This window comes from Oncorhynchus keta, chromosome 9 (genome assembly GCF_023373465.1).
Source record: "Oncorhynchus keta strain PuntledgeMale-10-30-2019 chromosome 9, Oket_V2, whole genome shotgun sequence".
NCBI classification, from domain to species: Eukaryota; Metazoa; Chordata; class Actinopteri; order Salmoniformes; family Salmonidae; genus Oncorhynchus; species Oncorhynchus keta.
In genome coordinates this window covers 6,845,769-6,867,140 of record NC_068429.1, presented here as the reverse complement: position 1 = coordinate 6,867,140, position 21,372 = coordinate 6,845,769, and the positions used below count along the sequence as shown (strand labels likewise).

General features: G+C 62.5%; 1 protein-coding gene across 50 annotated transcripts in view; it reads left to right on the top strand.

The window, feature by feature from the left end:
* LOC118373116 (WD repeat-containing protein 7) overlaps window positions 1-21,372 on the top strand; it is a 401,772-nt gene that overhangs the window by 60,051 nt on the left and 320,349 nt on the right. The window lies entirely within an intron of this gene.

Sequence of the window (21,372 nt, the reverse complement as noted above, 5' to 3'; positions counted from 1 at the left end):
AGAAGGGAAGAGCTCTGACTAGAATGGTCCAGGAGGGAGGGGGAGAAGGGAAGAGCTCCGACTAGAATGGTCCAGGAGGGAGGGGAGAAGAAGGGAAGAGCTCCCGAGCTCTGACTAGAATGGTCCAGGAGGGAGGGGGAGAAGGGAAGAGCTCTGACTAGAATGGTCCAGGAGGGAGGGGGATAAGAAGGGAAGAGCTCTGACTAGAATGGTCCAGGAGGGAGGGGGAGAAGAAGGGAAGAGCTCTGACTAGAATGGTCCAGGAGGGAGGGGGAGAAGAAGGGAAGAGCTCTGACTAGAATGGTCCAGGAGGGAGGGGGAGAAGAAGGGAAGAGCTCTGACTAGAATGGTCCAGGAGGGAGGGGGAGAAGAAGGGAAGAGCTCCGACTAGAATGGTCCAGGAGGGAGGAGGAGAAGAAGGGAAGAGCTCCGACTAGAATGGTCCAGGAGGGAGGGGGAGAAGAAGGGAAGAGCTCCGACTAGAATGGTCCAGGAGGGAGGGGGAGAAGAAGGGAAGAGCTCTGACTAGAATGGTCCAGGAGGGAGGGGGAGAAGAAGGGAAGAGCTCTGACTAGAATGGTCCAGGAGGGAGGGGAGAAGAAGGGAAGAGCTCTGACTAGAATGGTCCAGGAGGGAGGGGAGAAGAAGGGAAGAGCTCTGACTAGAATGGTCCAGGAGGGAGGGGGAGAAGAAGGGAAGAGCTCTGACTAGAATGGTCCAGGAGGGAGGGGGAGAAGAAGGGAAGAGCTCTGACTAGAATGGTCCAGGAGGGAGGGGGAGAAGAAGGGAAGAGCTCTGACTAGAATGGTCCACGAGGGAGGGGGAGAAGAAGGGAAGAGCTCCCGAGCTCTGACTAGAATGGTCCACGAGGGAGGGGGAGAAGAAGGGAAGAGCTCTGACTAGAATGGTCCAGGAGGGAGGGGGAGAAGAAGGGAAGAGCTCTGACTAGAATGGTCCAGGAGGGAGGGGAGAAGGGAAGGAAGAATGGTCCACGAGGGAGGGGAGAAGGGAAGAGCTCCCGAGCTCTGACTAGAATGGTCCACGAGGGAGGGGAGAAGAAGGGAAGAGCTCTGACTAGAATGGTCCAGGAGGGAGGGGGAGAAGAAGGGAAGAGCTCTGACTAGAATGGTCCAGGAGGGAGGGGAGAAGAAGGGAAGAGCTCTAACTAGAATGGTCCACGAGGGAGGGGGAGAAGAAGGGAAGAGCTCCCGAGCTCTGACTAGAATGGTCCACGAGGGAGGGGGAGAAGAAGGGAAGAGCTCTGACTAGAATGGTCCAGGAGGGAGGGGAGAAGAAGGGAAGAGCTCTGACTAGAATGGTCCAGGAGGGAGGGGAGAAGAAGGGAAGAGCTCTGACTAGAATGGTCCACGAGGGAGGGGGAGAAGAAGGGAAGAGCTCCCGAGCTCTGACTAGAATGGTCCACGAGGGAGGGGGAGAAGAAGGGAAGAGCTCTGACTAGAATGGTCCAGGAGGGAGGGGGAGAAGAAGGGAAGAGCTCTGACTAGAATGGTCCAGGAGGGAGGGGGAGAAGAAGGGAAGAGCTCTGACTAGAATGGTCCAGGAGGGAGGGGGAGAAGAAGGGAAGAGCTCTGACTAGAATGGTCCAGGAGGGAGGGGGAGAAGAAGGGAAGAGCTCTGACTAGAATGGTCGTAGTTCAGGGAGGCTGATTGTTCTGTGGTTGTGTCTGTCACCCTCTGTGCTGGGATGCATAGAGTGGCTCCTTCTGATTAAAGGGAAGCACTTACTGGTGGCCATTTTGGAAACCGGTCGGCTTTTTAAAAAGCATAAACGCTATATTGCAGGGTCATGAACAGGTCAAATAGCAGGAGATTATCATCCGGAGAAATATTGTAGAGCCCGACCGATATATCGGTTCATCGATATTATTGGCCGACATATATGCCTTATACCGCTAAATTACTATCGAACGATAATTCTGCCGATAAGATATTTAATAAATAGGATGAAAAAAGGGAATCTGAATACTTACGGCAATTCTCACGATGTTGTTATTATTGTCACAATAATCAACATTTATGGTTATTGGTTAATTGCTCTTTTGGCAATTTATGAGATGTCAATGTGGAAAATGACCTTTGACCTTTCATATCCCCGCTGTAAAACACTATATAGGTATTGATGATAAGTTTTTTTATTTTATTTTGTTTATTTTTTCCCCCACAAATATCGGAATGGGTGTCGGGCCCCCAAAAAATGTATGCCTTGCTTCCATCCCATGGGAGGACAAGAGGCAGCCGACCAGCCAGCCAGGCAGCCGACCAGCCAGCCAGGCAGCCAACATTCTAAGATGTTGCTGGAGAGAATAGATGAAGAGGAAGAGTGGTTCTTCCAGACAATTATACAGGGAAACACTCTTCCTCCTCCTCCCCCTCCTATTGCTTCTCTTCCTCTCTCCTCCTTCCTCCTCTTCATCGCTCTTCTCCTAGTCCTCCCCCTCTTCCTCACGCTTCTCCTCTTCCTCCCTCTCGTCTCTTCCTGCATGGAGGTGGTGTGTGTGGTGAGTGTTTTCCAGCCCAGCGGCCTGCAGGGACCAGGGCTTAGTTAAAGTGGAGCCTGGGCTCTTACTGTTGTGGGCTTGGGGGTGTTGGGATGGAGGCATGGATCTGGATACTACCAGGGGAGAAGATGGAATGAGAGGTAATCCTCCCTCCCTCTTGTCCTCGTTTCTCTCATCTCACTCCATCGCTCCCTGAGATTCACACCTCTGCCTCAGCTTGCCAGGAGGGATAGAGGAATGGAACTCGAGCTAGACACCACTGTGTGTGTGTGTGTTTTATAGCACCATCTAGCTAACACTAGAAGTGTCCTATGTGGCTTACTTGCAGTTGGTGCGAGTGTGGTTCAGTTGGTGTGAAGTGGGCCTATATGACTCAGTTGGTGTGAAGTGGGCCTATATGACTCAGTTGGTATGAGTGTGGTTCAGTTGGTGTGAAGTGGGCCTATATGACTCAGTTGGTACGAGTGTGGTTCAGTTGGTGTGAAGTGGGCCTATATGACTCAGTTGGTACGAGTGTGGTTCAGTTGGTGTGAAGTGGGTTATTTCAAACAGATTATTTCACTTATAATTCACTGTATCACAATTCCAGTGGGTCAGAAGTTTACATACACTAAGTTGACTGTGCCTTTAAACAGCTTGGGAAATTCCAGAAAATTATGGCATGGCTTTAGAATCTTCTGATAGGCTAATTGACATCATTTGAGTCAATTGAAGGTGTACCTGTGGATGTATTTCAAGACCTACCTTCAAGCTCAGTGCCACTTTGCTTGACATCAAGGGAAAATCAAATGAAAACAGCCAAGACCTCAGAAGAAAGAAATTATTATTACGTTATTATTATTATTATTACGTTTATTAGTATTATTATTGTTATTATTATTATTTATTATTATTGCTAGAGCTTGGTCTCCTGTTCTCTGTAACAGCTCGTAATAACACAGTTCTCCACATGAAGACAGGCAGCAGTTCCAGTGTTCAATCTGTGTCTACTGGCTCCTTCCCTCGTCATAACGGTTGTCTTGGACTTGTCCCAGATGGCACCCTGTTCACTAGATACTGCACTACTTCCTACCAGAGGCCCTGGTCAATAGGGTGCCATTGGGGACACAGACTAAGTGTCTTGACCGGACCATTTGATCTCCGAGCCGGGAATCCAAAGAGACCCCCCAGGCCAGCTGCTGTCTTTCTATAATGTCCCATCATTTCCTCTGACACCATAATTCTACCTCCACCCGCGGGCTGTGAAACCTGCTGTCAATACGCACCATTATTCCCACTACAACACACACACAGCCAGCCCACAACAACAGGCCCTGATGCATCCACTAGCCAGCCCACAACAACAGGCCCTGATGCATCCACTAGCCAGCCCACAACAACAGGCCCTGATGCAGCCACTAGCCAGCCCACAACAACAGGCCCTGATGCAGCCACTAGCCAGCCCACAACAACAGGCCCTGATGCAGCCTCTAGCCAGCCCACAACAACAGGCCATGATGCATCCACTAGCCAGCCCACAACAGGCCCTGATGCAGCCACTAGCCAGCCCACAACAACAGGCCCTGATGCATCCACTAGCCAGCCCACAACAACAGGCCCTGATGCAGCCTCTAGCCAGCCCACAACAACAGGCCATGATGCAGCCACTAGCCAGCCCACAACAACAGGCCATGATGCATCCTCTAGCCAGCCCACAACAGGCCCTGATGCAGCCTCTAGCCAGCCCACAACAGGCCCTGATGCATCCTCTAGCCAGCCCACAACAGGCCCTGATGCAGCCTCTAGCCAGCCCACAACAACAGGCCCTGATGCAGCCTCTAGCCAGCCCACAACAACAGGCCCTGATGCAGCCACTAGCCAGCCCACAACAGGCCCTGATGCAGCCTCTAGCCAGCCCACAACAACAGGCCATGATGCAGCCTCTAGCCAGCCCACAACAGGCCCTGATGCAGCCTCTAGCCAGCCCACAACAGGCCCTGATGCAGCCTCTAGCCAGCCCACAACAACAGGCCATGATGCATCCACTAGCCAGCCCACAACAGGCCCTGATGCAGCCTCTAGCCAGCCCACAACAGGCCCTGATGCAGCCTCTAGCCAGCCCACAACAGGCCCTGATGCAGCCTCTAGCCAGCCCACAACAACAGGCCCTGATGCAGCCTCTAGCCAGCCCACAACAACAGGCCCTGATGCATCCTCTAGCCAGCCCACAACAGGCCCTGATGCAGCCTCTAGCCAGCCCACAACAACAGGCCATGATGCAGCCTCTAGCCAGCCCACAACAGGCCCTGATGCATCCTCTAGCCAGCCCACAACAGGCCCTGATGCAGCCTCTAGCCAGCCCACAACAACAGGCCCTGATGCAGCCTCTAGCCAGCCCACAACAACAGGCCCTGATGCAGCCTCTAGCCAGCCCACAACAACAGGCCCTGATGCAGCCTCTAGCCAGCCCACAACAGGCCCTGATGCAGCCACTAGCCAGCCCACAACAGGCCCTGATGCAGCCTCTAGCCAGCCCACAACAGGCCCTGATGCAGCCTCTAGCCAGCCCACAACAGGCCCTGATGCAGCCTCTAGCCAGCCCACAACAACAGGCCCTGATGCAGCCTCTAGCCAGCCCACAACAGGCCCTGATGCAGCCTCTAGCCAGCCCACAACAGGCCCTGATGCAGCCTCTAGCCAGCCCACAACAGGCCCTGATGCAGCCTCTAGCCAGCCCACAACAGGCCCTGATGCAGCCTCTAGCCAGCCCACAACAGGCCCTGATGCAGCCTCTAGCCAGCCCACAACAGGCCCTGATGCAGCCACTAGCCAGCCCACAACAGGCCCTGATGCAGCCTCTAGCCAGCCCACAACAGGCCCTGATGCATCCACTAGCCAGCCCACAACAGGCCCTGATGCATCCACTAGCCAGCCCACAACAGGCCCTGATGCAGCCTCTAGCCAGCCCACAACAGGTCCTGATGCAGCCACTAGCCAGCCCACAACAGGCCCTGATGCAGCCTCTAGCCAGCCCACAACAGGCCCTGATGCAGCCTCTAGCCAGCCCACAACAGGCCCTGATGCATCCTCTAGCCAGCCCACAACAACAGGCCCTGATGCAGCCTCTAGCCAGCCCACAACAGGCCCTGATGCAGCCTCTAGCCAGCCCACAACAGGCCCTGATGCAGCCTCTAGCCAGCCCACAACAACAGGCCATGATGCATCCTCTAGCCAGCCCACAACAGGCCCTGATGCAGCCTCTAGCCAGCCCACAACAACAGGCCATGATGCAGCCTCTAGCCAGCCCACAACAACAGGCCCTGATGCAGCCTCTAGCCAGCCCACAACAACAGGCCCTGATGCAGCCTCTAGCCAGCCCACAACAACAGGCCCTGATGCAGCCTCTAGCCAGCCCACAACAACAGGCCATGATGCATCCACTAGCCAGCCCACAACAGGCCCTGATGCAGCCTCTAGCCAGCCCACAACAGGCCCTGATGCAGCCACTAGCCAGCCCACAACAGGCCCTGATGCAGCCTCTAGCCAGCCCACAACAGGCCCTGATGCAGCCTCTAGCCAGCCCACAACAACAGGCCCTGATGCAGCCTCTAGCCAGCCCACAACAGGCCCTGATGCAGCCTCTAGCCAGCCCACAACAGGCCCTGATGCAGCCTCTAGCCAGCCCACAACAGGCCCTGATGCAGCCTCTAGCCAGCCCACAACAGGCCCTGATGCAGCCTCTAGCCAGCCCACAACAGGCCCTGATGCAGCCTCTAGCCAGCCCACAACAGGCCCTGATGCAGCCTCTAGCCAGCCCACAACAGGCCCTGATGCAGCCTCTAGCCAGCCCACAACAGGCCCTGATGCAGCCTCTAGCCAGCCCACAACAGGCCCTGATGCATCCCCTAGCCAGCCCACAACAGGCCCTGATGCATCCTCTAGCCAGCCCACAACAGGCCCTGATGCATCCACTAGCCAGCCCACAACAGGCCCTGATGCATCCTCTAGCCAGCCCACAACAGGCCATGATGCATCCACTAGCCAGCCCACAACAGGCCCTGATGCAGCCTCTAGCCAGCCCACAACAGGCCCTGATGCAGCCACTAGCCAGCCCACAACAGGCCCTGATGCAGCCTCTAGCCAGCCCACAACAGGCCCTGATGCATCCACTAGCCAGCCCACAACAGGCCCTGATGCATCCTCTAGCCAGCCCACAACAGGCCCTGATGCAGCCTCTAGCCAGCCCACAACAACAGGCCCTGATGCAGCCTCTAGCCAGCCCACAACAACAGGCCCTGATGCAGCCTCTAGCCAGCCCACAACAACAGGCCCTGATGCAGCCTCTAGCCAGCCCACAACAGGCCCTGATGCATCCACTAGCCAGCCCACAACAGGCCCTGATGCAGCCACTAGCCAGCCCACAACAGGCCCTGATGCAGCCTCTAGCCAGCCCACAACAGGCCCTGATGCAGCCTCTAGCCAGCCCACAACAGGCCCTGATGCAGCCTCTAGCCAGCCCACAACAGGCCCTGATGCAGCCTCTAGCCAGCCCACCTGGCCACCCATTGGGTTAACTGCCTTTCAATCAACCTGCCTGCCTCCAACTTGGTGTGTGTGTGTGTGTGTGTGTGTGTGTGTGTGTGTGTGTGTGTGTGTGTGTGTGGGGGTCAGTTTTTCTGTGTTGGGGTTCTTGAGTGTCAAAACATGTGCCTTTTTATAAAATAGTATTTGTGAGTCCTGACCATTTGTGTGTGTTGCATGTTTGTTGTTGTGGAGGTGTGTGTGTGTTGTTGTGGAGGTGTATGTATGTTGTTGTGGAGGTGTGTGTGTGTTGCATGTATGTTGTTGTGGAGGTGTTTGTGTGTTTGTTGTTGTGGAGGTGTTTGTGTGTGTGTGTGTTGTGGAGGTGTGTGTGTTGTGGAGGTGTGTGTGTGTTGTTGTGGAGGTGTATGTATGTTGTTGTGGAGGTGTTTGTGTGTGTGTGTGTGTGTGTTGTGGAGGTGTGTGTGTGTTGCATGTTTGTTGTTGTGGAGGTGTGTGTGGTATTCTGGAGGCCGGTTGGTAACAGAGTAGCTCTTCAGGCATATTGATTTTGTAATGTCTCCCTGAATGCTCTTAGTCAAGGTTCAACAAAGTTTTTCACTTGAGTTGATTTGTCTCAGTCCAGGGCTGTTAACACCAGAACCATTAGCAGCCCTGCAGCATCCTAATAGTAGACTGGTGATCTACAAGATGGACGGCTTTTACTGTCACGTGAAGGACTACATTCCCACTTGTGCGTGTCGCTTTTCTCCCTTTTGACCCGGCTAGTGTGGGGGTTACGGTGTGGGGGTTACGGTGTGGGGGGTTACGGTGTGGGGGGTTACGGTGTGGGGGGTTACGGTGTGGGGGTTACGGTGTGAGGGGGTTACGGTGCGGGGGTTACGGTGGGGGTACGGGGGGGGTTACGGTGTGGGGGTTATGGTGTGGGGGTTATGGTGTGGGGGTTATGGTGTGGGGGTTACGGTGTGGGGGTTATGGTGTGGGGGTTATTGATCCTGTATCATATAGACATCTAATACAATTTTATTTGTCACATACACATGTTTAACAGATGTTAATGCGAGTGTTGGGAAATACTTGTGCTTCTAGTTCCTGACAGTGCAGTAATATCTAACAATTCCCCCAACAACTACCTAATGCACACAAATCTAAAGGGATGGGTGAGAATATGTACATATAAATATATGGATGAGCATTGGCCGAGTGGCACAGGCAAGATGGTATAGAGTACAGTATATACAGATGAGTAATGTAAGATATGTAAACATTATTAAAGTGACTAGTGATCCATTTATTAGAGTGGCCAGTGATTGGGTCTCAGTGTAGGCAGCAGCCTCTCTGAGCTAGTGATGGCTTTTTAAGTCTGATGTCCTTGAGATAGAAGCTGTTTTTCAGTCTCTTGGTCCCCGCTTTGATGAACCTGTACTGACTTCACCTTCTGGATGATAGCGGGGTGAACAGGCAGTGGCTCGGGGTGGTTGATGTCCTTGATGATATTTTTGGGCCTTCCTGTGACATCAGATGCTGTAGGTGTCATGGAGGGCAGGTAGTTTGCCCCCGGTGATGCGTTTTGCAGACCTCACCACCCTCTGGAGAGCCTTGTGGTTGTGTGTGGTACAGTTGCCGTACCAGCCCGACAGGATGCTCTCGGTTGTGGGCGGCAGGTAGCCTAGTGGTGGGTGGCAGGTAGCCTAGTGGTTAGAGCGTTGGACTAGTAACCGAAAGGTTTCTAGATCGAATCCCCGAGCTAGTTGTTCAAATCTGTCGTTCTGCCCCTGAACAAGGCAGTTACCCCGCTGTTATTGTTGTGAGAATTTGTTCTTAGCTGACTTGCCTAGTTAAATAAAGGTAAAAAAAAAAAACATTGCATCTGTAAAAATTTGTCAGGGTTTTAGGTGACGGGCCAAATTTCTTCAGCCTTCTGAGGTTGAAGAGGCGCTGTTGTGCCTTCACTACACTGTCTGTGTGAATGGACCATTTCAGTTTGTCTGTGATGTGTATGCCAAGGAACTTGAAACTTTACACCTTCTCCACTGCTGTCCCTTCGATGTGGATAGGGTCGGGTTCCCTCTGCTCTTTCCTGAAATCCACGATCATCTCCTTTGTTTTGTTGATGTTGAGTGAGAGGTTATTTTCTTGACACCACACTCAGTGCCCTCACCTCCTCCCTGTAGGCCGCACCGTCGTTGTTGATAATCAAGCCCACTACTGTTGTGACGTCTGCATAGACACTTCCTCAATAGCTTCTGGGTCTTTCTGTCTCCCTGCCTGCCGTTTTCACTCCTCTAGTCTGGAGAGGGGAGGATGAGAGGTGAGGAGGGGTCCTGTGGGACAATGACCTTTTATAATAGCCTGGGTCTTTGTTTACAGTTCAGGAGCCCTTTCTCCCCTCCCCTGCTCGGTCACGCCGCTCTCCTCTCCTCTCCTCCCCTCCGCTCACGCCCCTCTCCTCTCCTCCGCCCGGTCACACCGCTCTCCTCTCCTCCGCTCGGTCACGCCGCTCTCCTCTCCTCCGCTCGGTCACGCCGCTCTCCTCTCCTCCGCTCGGTCACGCGCTCTCCTCTCCTCCGCTCGGTCACGCCGCTCTCCTCTCCTCCGCTCGGTCACGCCGCTCTCCTCTCCTCCGCTCGGTCACGCCGCTCTCCTCTCCTCCGCTCGGTCACGCCGCTCTCCTCTCCTCTCCGCTCGGTCACGCCGCTCTCCTCTCCTCCGCTCGGTCACGCCGCTCTCCTCTCCTCCGCTCGGTCACGCCGCTCTCCTCTCCTCCGCTCGGTCACGCCGCTCTCCTCTCCTCTCCTCCCCTCCCCTCCGCCGCTCTCCTCTCCTCTCCTCCCCTCCGCTCACGCCCCTCTCCTCTCCTCCGCCGGTCACACCCCTCTCCTCCCCTCCGCTCGGTCACACCCCTCTCCTCTCCCTCCTCCGCTCGGTCACACCCCTCTCCTCTCCTCTCCTCCGCCCGGTCACACCCCTCTCCTCTCCTCCCCTCCGCCCGGTCACACCGCTCTCCTCTCCTCTCCCCTCCGCCCGGTCACACCGCTCTCCTCTCTCCTCTCCTCCCCTCCGCTCGGTCACACCGCTCCCTCTCCTCTCCTCCCCTGCTCGGTCACACCCCTCTCCTCTCCTCTGCTCGGTCACACCCCTCTCCTCTCCTCTGCTCGGTCACACCCCTCTCCTCTCCTCTGCTCGGTCACACCCCTCTCCTCTCCTCTGCTCGGTCACACCCCTCTCCTCTCTCCTCTGCTCGGTCACACCCCTCTCCTCTCCTCTGCTCGGTCACACCCCTCTCCTCTCCTCTGCTCGGTCACACCCCTCTCCTCTCCTCTGCTCGGTCACACCCCTCTCCTCTCCTCCCCTCCGCTCGGTCACACCCCTCTCCTCTCCTCCCCTCCGCTCGGTCACACCCCTCTCCTCTCCTCCCCTCCGCTCGGTCACCCCTCTCCTCTCCTCCCCTCCGCTCGGTCACACCCCTCTCCTCTCCTCCCCTCCGCTCGGTCACACCCTCTCCTCTCCTCCCCTCCGCTCGGTCACACCCCTCTCCTCTCTCCTCCCCTCCGCTCGGTCACACCCCTCTCCTCTCCTCCCCTCCGCTCGGTCACACCTCTCTCCTCTCCTCCCCTCCGCTCGGTCACACCTCTCTCCTCTCCTCCCCTCCGCCCGGTCACCGCTCTCCTCTCCTCTCCTCCCCTCCGCCCGGTCACACCGCTCTCCTCTCCTCTCCTCCCCTCCGCTCGGTCACACCCCTCTCCTCTCCTCCGCTCGGTCACACCCCTCTCCTCTCCTCTGCTCGGTCACACCCCTCTCCTCTCCTCTGCTCGGTCACACCCCTCTCCTCTCCTCTGCTCGGTCACACCCCTCTCCTCTCCTCTGCTCGGTCACACCCCTCTCCTCTCCTCCCCTCCGCTCGGTCACACCCCTCTCCTCTCCTCTCCTCCGCTCGGTCACACCCCTCTCCTCTCCTCCCCTCCGCTCGGTCACACCCCTCTCCTCTCCTCCCCTCCGCTCGGTCACTCTCCCTCTCCTCCCCTCCGCTCGGTCACACCCTCTCTCCTCTCCTCTCCTCCCCTCCGCTCAGTCACACCTCTCTCCTCTCCTCTCCTCCCCTCCGCTCGGTCACACCCCTCTCCTCTCCTCCGCTCGGTCACACCCCTCTCCTCTCCTCCGCTCGGTCACACCCCTCTCCTCTCCTCCCCTCCGCTCGGTCACACCCCCTCTTCTCTCCTCCCCTCCGCTCGGTCACCCCTCTTCTCTCCTCCCCTCCGCTCGGTCCCCTCTCCTCTCCTCCCCTCCGCTCGGTCACACCCCTCTCCTCTCCTCCCCTCCGCTCGGTCACACCCCTCTCCTCTCCTCCCCTCCGCTCGGTCACACCCCTCTCCTCTCCTCCGCTCGGTCACACCCCTCTCCTCTGCTCGGTCACACCCCTCTCCTCTCCTCCGCTCGGTCACACCCCTCTCCCTCTCCTCTGCTCGGTCACACCCCTCTCCTCTCCTCTGCTCGGTCACACCCCTCTCCTCTCCTCCCCTCCGCTCGGTCACACCCCTCTCCTCTCCTCCCCTCCGCTCGGTCACACCCTCTCCTCTCCTCCCCTCCGCTCGGTCACACCCCTCTCCTCTCCTCCCCTCCGCTCGGTCACACCCCTCTCCTCTCCTCCCCTCCGCTCGGTCACACCCCTCTCCTCTCCTCCCCTCCGCTCGGTCACACCCCTCTCCTCTCCTCCCCTCCGCTCGGTCCCTCTCCTCTCCTCCCCTCCGCTCGGTCACTCTCCTCTCCTCCCCTCCGCTCGGTCACACCCCTCTCCTCTCCTCCGCTCGGTCACACCCCTCTCCTCTCCTCCGCTCGGTCACACCCCTCTCCTCTCTCCTCCGCTCGGTCACACCCCTCTCCTCTCCTCCGCTCGGTCACACCCCTCTCCTCTCCTCCGCTCGGTCACACCCCTCTCCTCTCCTCCGCTCGGTCACACCCCTCTCCTCTCCTCCGCTCGGTCACACCCCTCTCCTCTCCTCCGCTCGGTCACACCCCTCTCCTCTCCTCCGCTCGGTCACACCCCTCTCCTCTCCTCCCGCTCGGTCACACCCCTCTCCTCTCCTCCGCTCGGTCACACCCCTCTCCTCTCCTCCGCTCGGTCACACCCCTCTCCTCTCCTCCGCTCGGTCACACCCCTCTCCTCTCCTCCGCTCGGTCACACCCCTCTCCTCTCCTCCGCTCGGTCACACCCCTCTCCTCTCCTCCGCTCGGTCACACCCCTCTCCTCTCCTCCGCTCGGTCACACCCCTCTCCTCTCCTCCGCTCGGTCACACCCTCTCCTCTCCTCCGCTCGGTCACCCCTCTCCTCTCCTCCCGCTCGGTCACACCCCTCTCCTCTCCTCCGCTCGGTCACACCCCTCTCCTCTCCTCCCGCTCGGTCACACCCCTCTCCTCTCCTCCGCTCGGTCACACCCCTCTCCTCTCCTCCGCTCGGTCACACCCCTCTCCTCTCCTCCGCTCGGTCACACCCCTCTCCTCTCCTCCGCTCGGTCACACCCCTCTCCTCTCCTCCGCTCGGTCACACCCCTCTCCTCTCCTCCGCTCGGTCACACCCCTCTCCTCCCCTCCGGCTCGGTCACACCCCTCTCCCTCCCCTCCGCTCGGTCCACCTCCTCTCCTCCCCTCCGCTCGGTCACACCCCTCTCCTCTCCTCCCCTCCGCTCGGTCACACCCCTCTCCTCTCCTCCCCTCCGCTCGGTCACACCCCTCTCCTCTCCTCCCCTCCGCTCGGTCACACCCCTCTCCTCTCCTCCCCTCCGCTCGGTCACACCCCTCTCCTCTCCTCCCCTCCGCTCGGTCACACCCCTCTCCTCTCTCCTCCCCTCCGCTCGGTCACACCTCTCTCCTCTCCTCCCCTCCGCTCGGTCACACCCCTCCTCCTCTCCTCTCCTCCCCTCCGCTCGGTCACACCCCCTCTCCTCTCCTCTCCTCCCCTCCGCTCGGTCACACCCCTCTCCTCTCCTCTCCTCCGCTCGGTCACACCCTCTCCTCTCCTCTCCTCCGCTCGGTCACACCCCTCTCCTCTCCTCCCCTCCGCTCGGTCACACCCCTCTCCTCTCCTCTCCTCCCCTCCGCTCGGTCACACCCCTCTCCTCCCCTCCGCTCGGTCACACCCCTCTCCTCTCCTCCGCTCGGTCACACCCCTCTCCTCTCCTCCCCTCCGCTCGGTCACACCCCTCTCCTCTCCTCCCCTCCGCTCGGTCACACCCCTCTCCTCTCCTCCCCTCCCCTCGGTCCCACCCCTCTCCTCTCCTCTCCTCCCCTCCGCTCTGTCACCCCTCTCCTCTCCTCTCCTCCCCTCCGCTCGGTCACACCCCTCTCCTCTCCTCCCCTCCGCTCGGTCACACCCCTCTCCTCTCCTCTCCTCCCCTCCGCTCGGTCACACCCCTCTCCTCTCCTCTCCTCCCCTCCGCTCGGTCACACCCCTCTCCTCTCCTCTCCTCCCCTCCGCTCGGTCACACCCCTCTCCTCTCCTCTCCTCCCCTCCGCTCGGTCACACCCCTCTCCTCTCCTCTCCTCCCCTCCGCTCGGTCACACCCCTCTCCTCTCCTCTCCTCCCCTCCGCTCGGTCACACCGCTCTCCTCTCCTCTCCTCCCCTCCGCTCGGTCACACCCCTCTCCTCTCCTCTCCTCCCCTCCCGCTCGGTCACACCCCTCTCCTCTCCTCTCCTCCCCTCCGCTCGGTCACACCCCTCTCCTCTCCTCTCCTCCCCTCCGCTCGGGTCACACCCCTCTCCTCTCCTCTCCTCCCCTCCGCTCGGTCACACCCCTCTCCTCTCCTCTCCTCCCCTCCGCTCGGTCACCCCTCTCCTCTCCTCTCCTCCCCTCCGCTCGGTCACACCCCTCTCCCTCCTCCTCTCCTCCCCTCCGCTCGGTCACACCCCTCTCCTCTCCTCCCCTCCGCTCGGTCACACCCCTCTCCTCTCCTCCCTCCGCTCGGTCACACCCCTCTCCTCTCCTCTCCTCCGCTCGGTCACACCCCTCTCCTCTCCTCCCCTCCGCTCGGTCACACCCCTCTCCTCTCCTCCCCTCCGCTCGGTCACACCCCTCTCCTCTCCTCCCCTCCGCTCGGTCACCCCTCTCCTCTCCTCCCCTCCGCTCGGTCACACCCCTCTCCTCTCCTCCCCTCCGCTCGGTCACACCCCTCTCCTCTCCTCCCCTCCGCTCGGTCACACCCCTCTCCTCTCCTCCCCTCCGCTCGGTCACACCCCTCTCCTCTCCTCCCCTCCGCTCGGTCACACCCCTCTCCTCTCCTCCCCTCCGCTCGGTCACACCCCTCTCCTCTCCTCCCCTCCGCTCGGTCACACCCCTCTCCTCTCCTCCCCTCCGCTCGGTCACACCCCTCTCCTCCCCTCCGCTCGGTCACCCCTCTCCTCTCCTCCTCCGCTCGGTCACACCCCTCTCCTCTCCTCCGCCGGTCACACCCCTCTCCTCTCCCTCCGCCCGGTCACACCCCTCTCCTCTCCTCCCCTCCGCCGGTCACACCGCTCTCCTCTACTCCCCTCCGCCCGGTCACACCCCTCTCCTCTCCTCCCCTCCGCCCGGTCACACCGCTCTCCTCTCCTCCCCTCCGCTCGGTCACCGCTCTCCTCTCCTCCCCTCCGCTCGGTCACACCGCTCTCCTCTCCTCCCCTCCGCTCGGTCACACCGCTCTCCTCTCCTCCCCTCCGCTCGGTCACACCGCTCTCCTCTCCTCCCCTCCGCTCGGTCACACCGCTCTCCTCTCCTCCCCTCCGCTCGGTCACACCGCTCTCCTCTCCTCCCCTCCCGCTCGGTCACCGCTCTCCTCTCCTCTCCTCCCGCTCGGTCACACCGCTCTCCTCTCCTCCCCTCCGCTCGGTCACACCCCCTCTCCTCTCCTCCCCTCCGCTCGGTCACACCCTCTCCTCTCCTCCCCTCCGCTCGGTCACACCGCTCTCCTCTCCTCCCCTCCGCCCGGTCACACCGCTCTCCTCTCCTCCCCTCCGCCCGGTCACACCCCTCTCCTCTCCTCCCCTCCCGCTCGGTCACACCGCTCTCCTCTCCTCCCCTCCGCTCGGTCACACCGCTCTCCTCTCCTCCCCTCCGCTCGGTCACACCGCTCTCCTCTCCTCCCCTCCGCTCGGTCACACCGCTCTCCTCTCCTCCCCTCCGCTCGGTCACACCGCTCTCCTCTCCTCCCCTCCGCTCGGTCACACGCTCTCCTCTCCTCCCCTCCGCTCGGTCACACCGCTCTCCTCTCCTCCCCTCCCGCTCGGTCACGCCCCTCTCCTCTCCTCCCCTCCGCTCGGTCACCGCCCCTCTCCTCTCCTCCCCTCCGCTCGGTCACGCCCCTCTCCTCTCCTCCGCTCGGTCACACCCCTCTCCTCTCCTCCCGCTCGGTCACACCCCTCTCCTCTCCTCCGCTCGGTCACACCCCTCTCCTCTCCTCCGCTCGGTCACACCCCTCTCCTCTCCTCCGCTCGGTCACACCCCTCTCCTCTCCTCCCCTCCGCTCGGTCACGCCCTCTCCTCTCCTCCCCTCCGCTCGGTCACACCCCTCTCCTCTCCTCCCCTCCGCTCGGTCACACCCCTCTCCTCTCCTCCCCTCCGCTCGGTCACACCCCTCTCCTCTCCTCCCCTCCGCTCGGTCACACCCCTCTCCTCTCCTCCCCTCCCGCTCGGTCACACCCCTCTCCTCTCCTCCCCTCCGCTCGGTCACCCCTCTCCTCTCCTCCCCCTCCGCTCGGTCACACCCCTCTCCTCTCCTCTCCTCCGCTCGGTCACACCCTCTCCTCTCCTCTCCTCCGCTCGGTCACCCCTCCCCTCTCCTCCCCTCCGCTCGGTCACACCCCTCTCCTCTCCTCCGCTCGGTCACACCCCTCTCCTCTCCTCCGCTCGGTCACACCCCTCTCCTCTCCTCCGCTCGGTCACACCCCTCTCCTCTCCTCCGCTCGGTCACACCCCTCTCCTCTCCTCCGCCCGGTCACACCGCTCTCCTCTCCTCCGCCCGGTCACACCGCTCTCCTCTCCTCCCCTCCGCCCGGTCACCCGCTCTCCTCTCCTCCCCTCCGCCCGGTCACACCGCTCTCCTCTCCTCCCCTCCGCTCGGTCACACCCCTCTCCTCTCCTCCCCTCCGCTCGGTCACACCGCTCTCCTCTCCTCCCCTCCGCTCGGTCACACCGCTCTCCTCTCCTCCCCTCCGCTCGGTCACACCGCTCTCCTCTCCTCCCCTCCCGCTCGGTCACACCGCTCTCCTCTCCTCCCCTCCGCTCGGTCACCGCTCTCCTCTCCTCCCCTCCGCTCGGTCACACCCCTCTCCTCCGCTCGGTCACACCCCTCTCCTCTCCTCCCCTCCGCTCGGTCACACCCCTCTCCTCTCCTCCCCTCCGCTCGGTCACACCGCTCTCCTCTCCTCCCCTCCGCCCGGTCACACCGCTCTCCTCTCCTCCCCTCCGCTCGGTCACACCCTCTCCTCTCCTCCCTCCGCTCGGTCACCCGCTCTCCTCTCCTCCCCTCCCGCTCGGTCACACCGCTCTCCTCTCCTCCCCTCCGCTCGGTCACACCGCTCTCCTCTCCTCCCCTCCGCTCGGTCACACCGCTCTCCTCTCCTCCCCTCCCGCTCGGTCACACCGCTCTCCTCTCCTCCGCTCGGTCACGCCTCTCTCCTCTCCTCCCCTCCGCTCACGCCTCTCTCCTCTCCTCCCCTCCGCTCGGTCACGCCGCTCTCCTCTCCTCCCCTCCCGCTCGGTCACGCCGCTCTCTCCTCCCCTCCGCTCGGTCACGCCGCTCTCCTCTCCTCCCCTCCGCTCGGTCACGCCCCTCTCCTCTCCTCTCCTTCCCTCCGCCCGGTCACGCCGCTCTCCTCTCCTCCCCTCCGCTCGGTCACGCCGCTCTCCTCTCCTCCCCTCCGCTCGGTCACACCCCTCTCCTCTCCTCCCCTCCGCTCGGTCACACCCCTCTCCTCTCCTCCCCTCCGCTCGGTCACACCCCTCTCCTCTCCTCCCCTCCGCTCGGTCACACCCCTCTCCTCTCCTCCCCTCCGCTCGGTCACACCCCTCTCCTCTCCTCCGCTCGGTCACACCCCTCTCCTCTCCTCCGCTCGGTCACACCCCTCTCCTCTCCTCCGCTCGGTCACACCCTCTCTCCTCTCCTCCGCTCGGTCACACCCCTCTCCTCTCCCCTCCGCTCGGTCACACCCCTCTCCTCTCCTCCGCTCGGTCACACCCCTCTCCTCTCCTCCGCTCGGTCACACCCCTCTCCTCTCCTCCCCTCCGCTCGGTCACACCCCTCTCCTCTCCTCCCCTCCCGCTCGGTCACACCCCTCTCCTCTCCTCCCCTCCGCTCGGTCACACCCCTCTCCTCTCCTCCCCTCCGCTCGGTCACACCCCTCTCCTCTCCTCTCCTCCCGCTCGGTCACACCCCTCTCTCTCCTCCTCCGCTCGGTCACCCCTCTCCTCTCCTCCGCTCGGTCACCCTCTCCTCTCCTCCGCTCGGTCACACCCCTCTCCTCTCCTCCGCTCGGTCACACCCCTCTCCTCTCCTCCGCTCGGTCACACCCCTCTCCTCCCCTCCCCCGGTCCGCTCTCCTCTCCTCCCCTCCGCCCGGTCACACCGCTCTCCTCTCCTCCCCTCCGCCCGGTCACACCGCTCTCCTCCTCCCCTCCGCTCGGTCACACCCCTCTCCTCTCCTCCCCTCCGCTCGGTCACACCCCTCTCCTCTCCTCCCCTCCGCTCGGTCACACCGCTCTCCTCTCCTCTCCTCCGCTCGGTCACACCCTCTCCTCTCCTCCGCTCGGTCACACCTCTCCTCTCCTCCGCTCGGTCACACCCCTCTCCTCTCCTCCGCTCGGTCACACCCCTCTCCTCTCCTCCGCTCGGTCACACCCCTCTCCTCTCCTCTCCTCCGCTCGGTCACACCCCTCTCTCTCCTCCGCTCGGTCACACCCCTCTCCTCTCCTCTCCTCCGCTCGGTCACACCCCTCTCCTCCTCCCCTCCGCTCGGTCACACCCCTCTCCTCTCCTCCCCTCCGCTCGGTCACGCCGCTCTCCTCTCCTCTCCTCTCCTTCCCTCCGCCCGGTCACACCCGCTCTCCTCTCCTCCCCTCCGCTCGGTCACGCCGCTCTCCTCTCCTCTCCTCCCCTCCGCTCGGTCACGCCCTCTCCCTCCTCCCCTCCGCTCGGTCCACCCCTCTCCTCTCCTCCCCTCCGCTCGGTCACACCCCTCTCCTCTCCTCTCCTTCCCTCCGCTCGGTCACACCCCTCTCCTCTCCTCCCCTCCGCTCGGTCACACCCCCTCTCCTCTCCTCCCCTCCGCCCGGTCACACCGCTCTCCTCTCCTCCCCTCCGCCCGGTCACACCGCTCTCCTCTCCTCCCCTCCGCTCGGTCACACCCCTCTCCTCTCCTCCCCTCCCGCTCGGTCACACCGCTCTCCTCTCCTCCCCTCCGCTCGGTCACACCGCTCTCCTCTCCTCCGCTCGGTCACGCCGCTCTCCTCTCCTCCCCTCCGCTCGGTCACGCGTTTCTCTCTCTCCTCCCCTCCGCTCGGTCACGCCCTCTCCTCTCCTCCCCTCCGCTCGGTCACGCCGCTCTCCTCTCCTCCCCTCCGCTCGGTCACGCCCTCTCCTCTCCTCCCCTCCGCTCGGTCACGCCCTCTCCTCTCCTCCCCTCCGCTCGGTCACGCCGCTCTCCTCTCCTCCCCTCCGCTCGGTCACGCCCCTCTCCTCTCCTCCTCTCCTCTCCTTCCCTCCCCGGTCACGCCGCTCTCCTCTCCTCCCCTCCCGCTCGGTCACGCCGCTCTCCTCTCCTCTCCTCCCCTCCGCTCGGTCACGCCGCTCTCCTCTCCTCCTCCTCCGCTCGGTCACCCCCTCTCCTCTCCTCTCCTTCCCTCCGCTCGGTCACCACCCCTCTCCTCTCCTCCGCTCGGTCACACCCCTCTCCTCTCCTCCCCTCCCGCTCGGTCACACCCCTCTCCTCTCCTCCCCTCCGCTCGGTCACACCCCTCTCCTCTCCTCCCCTCCGCTCGGTCACACCCCTCTCCTCTCCTCCCCTCCGCTCGGTCACACCCCTCTCCTCTCCTCCCCTCCGCTCGGTCACACCCCCTCTCCTCTCCTCCGCTCGGTCACACCCCTCTCCTCTCCTCCGCTCGGTCACACCCCTCTCCTCTCCTCCGCTCGGTCACACCCCTCTCCTCTCCTCCGCTCGGTCACACCCCTCTCCTCTCCTCCGCTCGGTCACACCCCTCTCCTCCCCTCCGCCCGGTCACCGCTCTCCTCTCCTCCCCTCCGCCCGGTCACACCGCTCTCCTCTCCTCCCCTCCCGCCCGGTCACACCTCTCCTCTCCTCCCCTCCGCTCGGTCACACCGCTCTCTCCTCTCCTCCCCTCCCGCTCGGTCCCATCGCTCTCCTCTCCTCCCCTCCGCTCGGTCACACCGCTCTCCTCTCCTCTCCTCCGCTCGGTCACACCGCTCTCCTCTCCTCCGCTCGGTCACACCCCTCTCCTCTCCTCCGCTCGGTCACACCCCTCTCCTCTCCTCCGCTCGGTCACACCCCTCTCCTCTCCTCTCCTCCGCTCGGTCACACCCCTCTCCTCTCCTCCGCTCGGTCACACCCCTCTCCTCTCCTCTCCTCCGCTCGGTCACACCCCCTCTCTCTCCTCCGCTCGGTCACCCCTCTCCTCTCCTCCCCTCCGCTCGGTCACACCCTCCTCTCCTCCTCTCCTTCCCTCCGCCCGGTCACGCCGTTCTCCTCTCCTCCCCTCCGCTCGGTCACGCCGCTCTCCTCTCCTCCTCCCCTCCGCTCGGTCACGCCCTCTCCTCTCCTCCCCTCCGCTCGGTCACGCTCTCCTCTCCTCCCCTCCGCTCGGTCACCCCTCTCCTCTCCTCTCCTTCCCTCCGCTCGGTCACACCCCTCTCCTCTCCTCCGCTCGGTCACCCCCCTCTCCTCTCCTCCCCTCCGCTCGGTCACACCCCTCTCCTCTCCTCCCCTCCGCCCGGTCACACCGCTCTCCTCTCCTCCCCTCCGCCCGGTCACACCGCTCTCCTCTCCTCCCCTCCGCTCGGTCACACCCTCTCCTCTCCTCCCCTCCGCTCGGTCACACCGCTCTCCTCTCCTCCCCTCCGCTCGGTCACACCCCTCTCCTCTCCTCCCCTCCGCTCGGTCACACCGCTCTCCTCTCCTCCCTCCGCTCGGTCACACCGCTCTCCTCTCCTCCGCTCGGTCACGCCGCTCTCCTCTCCTCCCCTCCGCTCGGTCACGCCGCTCTCCTCTCCTCCCCTCCGCTCGGTCACGCCGCTCTCCTCTCCTCCCCTCCGCTCGGTCACGCCGCTCTCCTCTCCTCCCCTCCGCTCGGTCACGCCGCTCTCCTCTCCTCCCCTCCGCTCGGTCACGCCGCTCTCCTCTCCTCCCCTCCGCTCGGTCACGCCGCTCTCCTCTCCTCCCCTCCGCTCGGTCACGCCCCTCTCCTCTCCTCTCCTCTCCTTCCCTCCGCCCGGTCACGCCGCTCTCCTCTCCTCCCCTCCGCTCGGTCACGCCGCTCTCCTCTCCTCTCCTCTCCTCCCCTCCGCTCGGTCACGCCGCTCTCTCTCCTCTCCTCCCCTCCGCTCGGTCACACCCCTCTCCTCTCCTCTCCTTCCCTCCGCTCGGTCACACCCCTCTCCTCTCCTCCGCTCGGTCACACCCCTCTCCTCTCCTCCCCTCCGCTCGGTCACACCCCTCTCCTCTCCTCCCTCCGCCCGGTCACACCCTCTCTCTCCTCCCCCTCCGCCCGGTCACACCGCTCTCCTCTCCTCCCCTCCGCTCGGTCACACCCCTCTCCTCTCCTCCCCTCCGCTCGGTCACACCGCTCTCCTCTCCTCCCCTCCGCTCGGTCACACCGCTCTCCTCTCCTCCGCTCGGTCACGCCTCTCCTCTCCTCCCCTCCGCTCGGTCACGCCTCTCTCCTCTCCTCCCCTCCGCTCGGTCACGCCGCTCTCCTCTCCTCCCCTCCGCTCGGTCACGCCGCTCTCCTCTCCTCCCCTCCGCTCGGTCACGCCGCTCTCCTCTCCTCCCCTCCGCTCGGTCACGCCGCTCTCCTCTCCTCCCCTCCGCTCGGTCACGCCGCTCTCCTCTCCTCCCCTCCGCTCGGTCACGCCGCTCTCCTCTCCTCCCCTCCGCTCGGTCACGCCCCTCTCTCTCTCTCCTCCTTCCCTCCGCTCGGTCACGCCGCTCTCCTCTCCTCCCCTCCGCTCGGTCACGCTCTCCTCTCCTCTCCTCTCCTCCCCTCCGCTCGGTCACGCCGCTCTCCTCTCCTCCCCTCCGCTCGGTCACGCCGCTCTCCTCTCCTCCCCTCCCTCACGCCCCTCTCCTCTCCT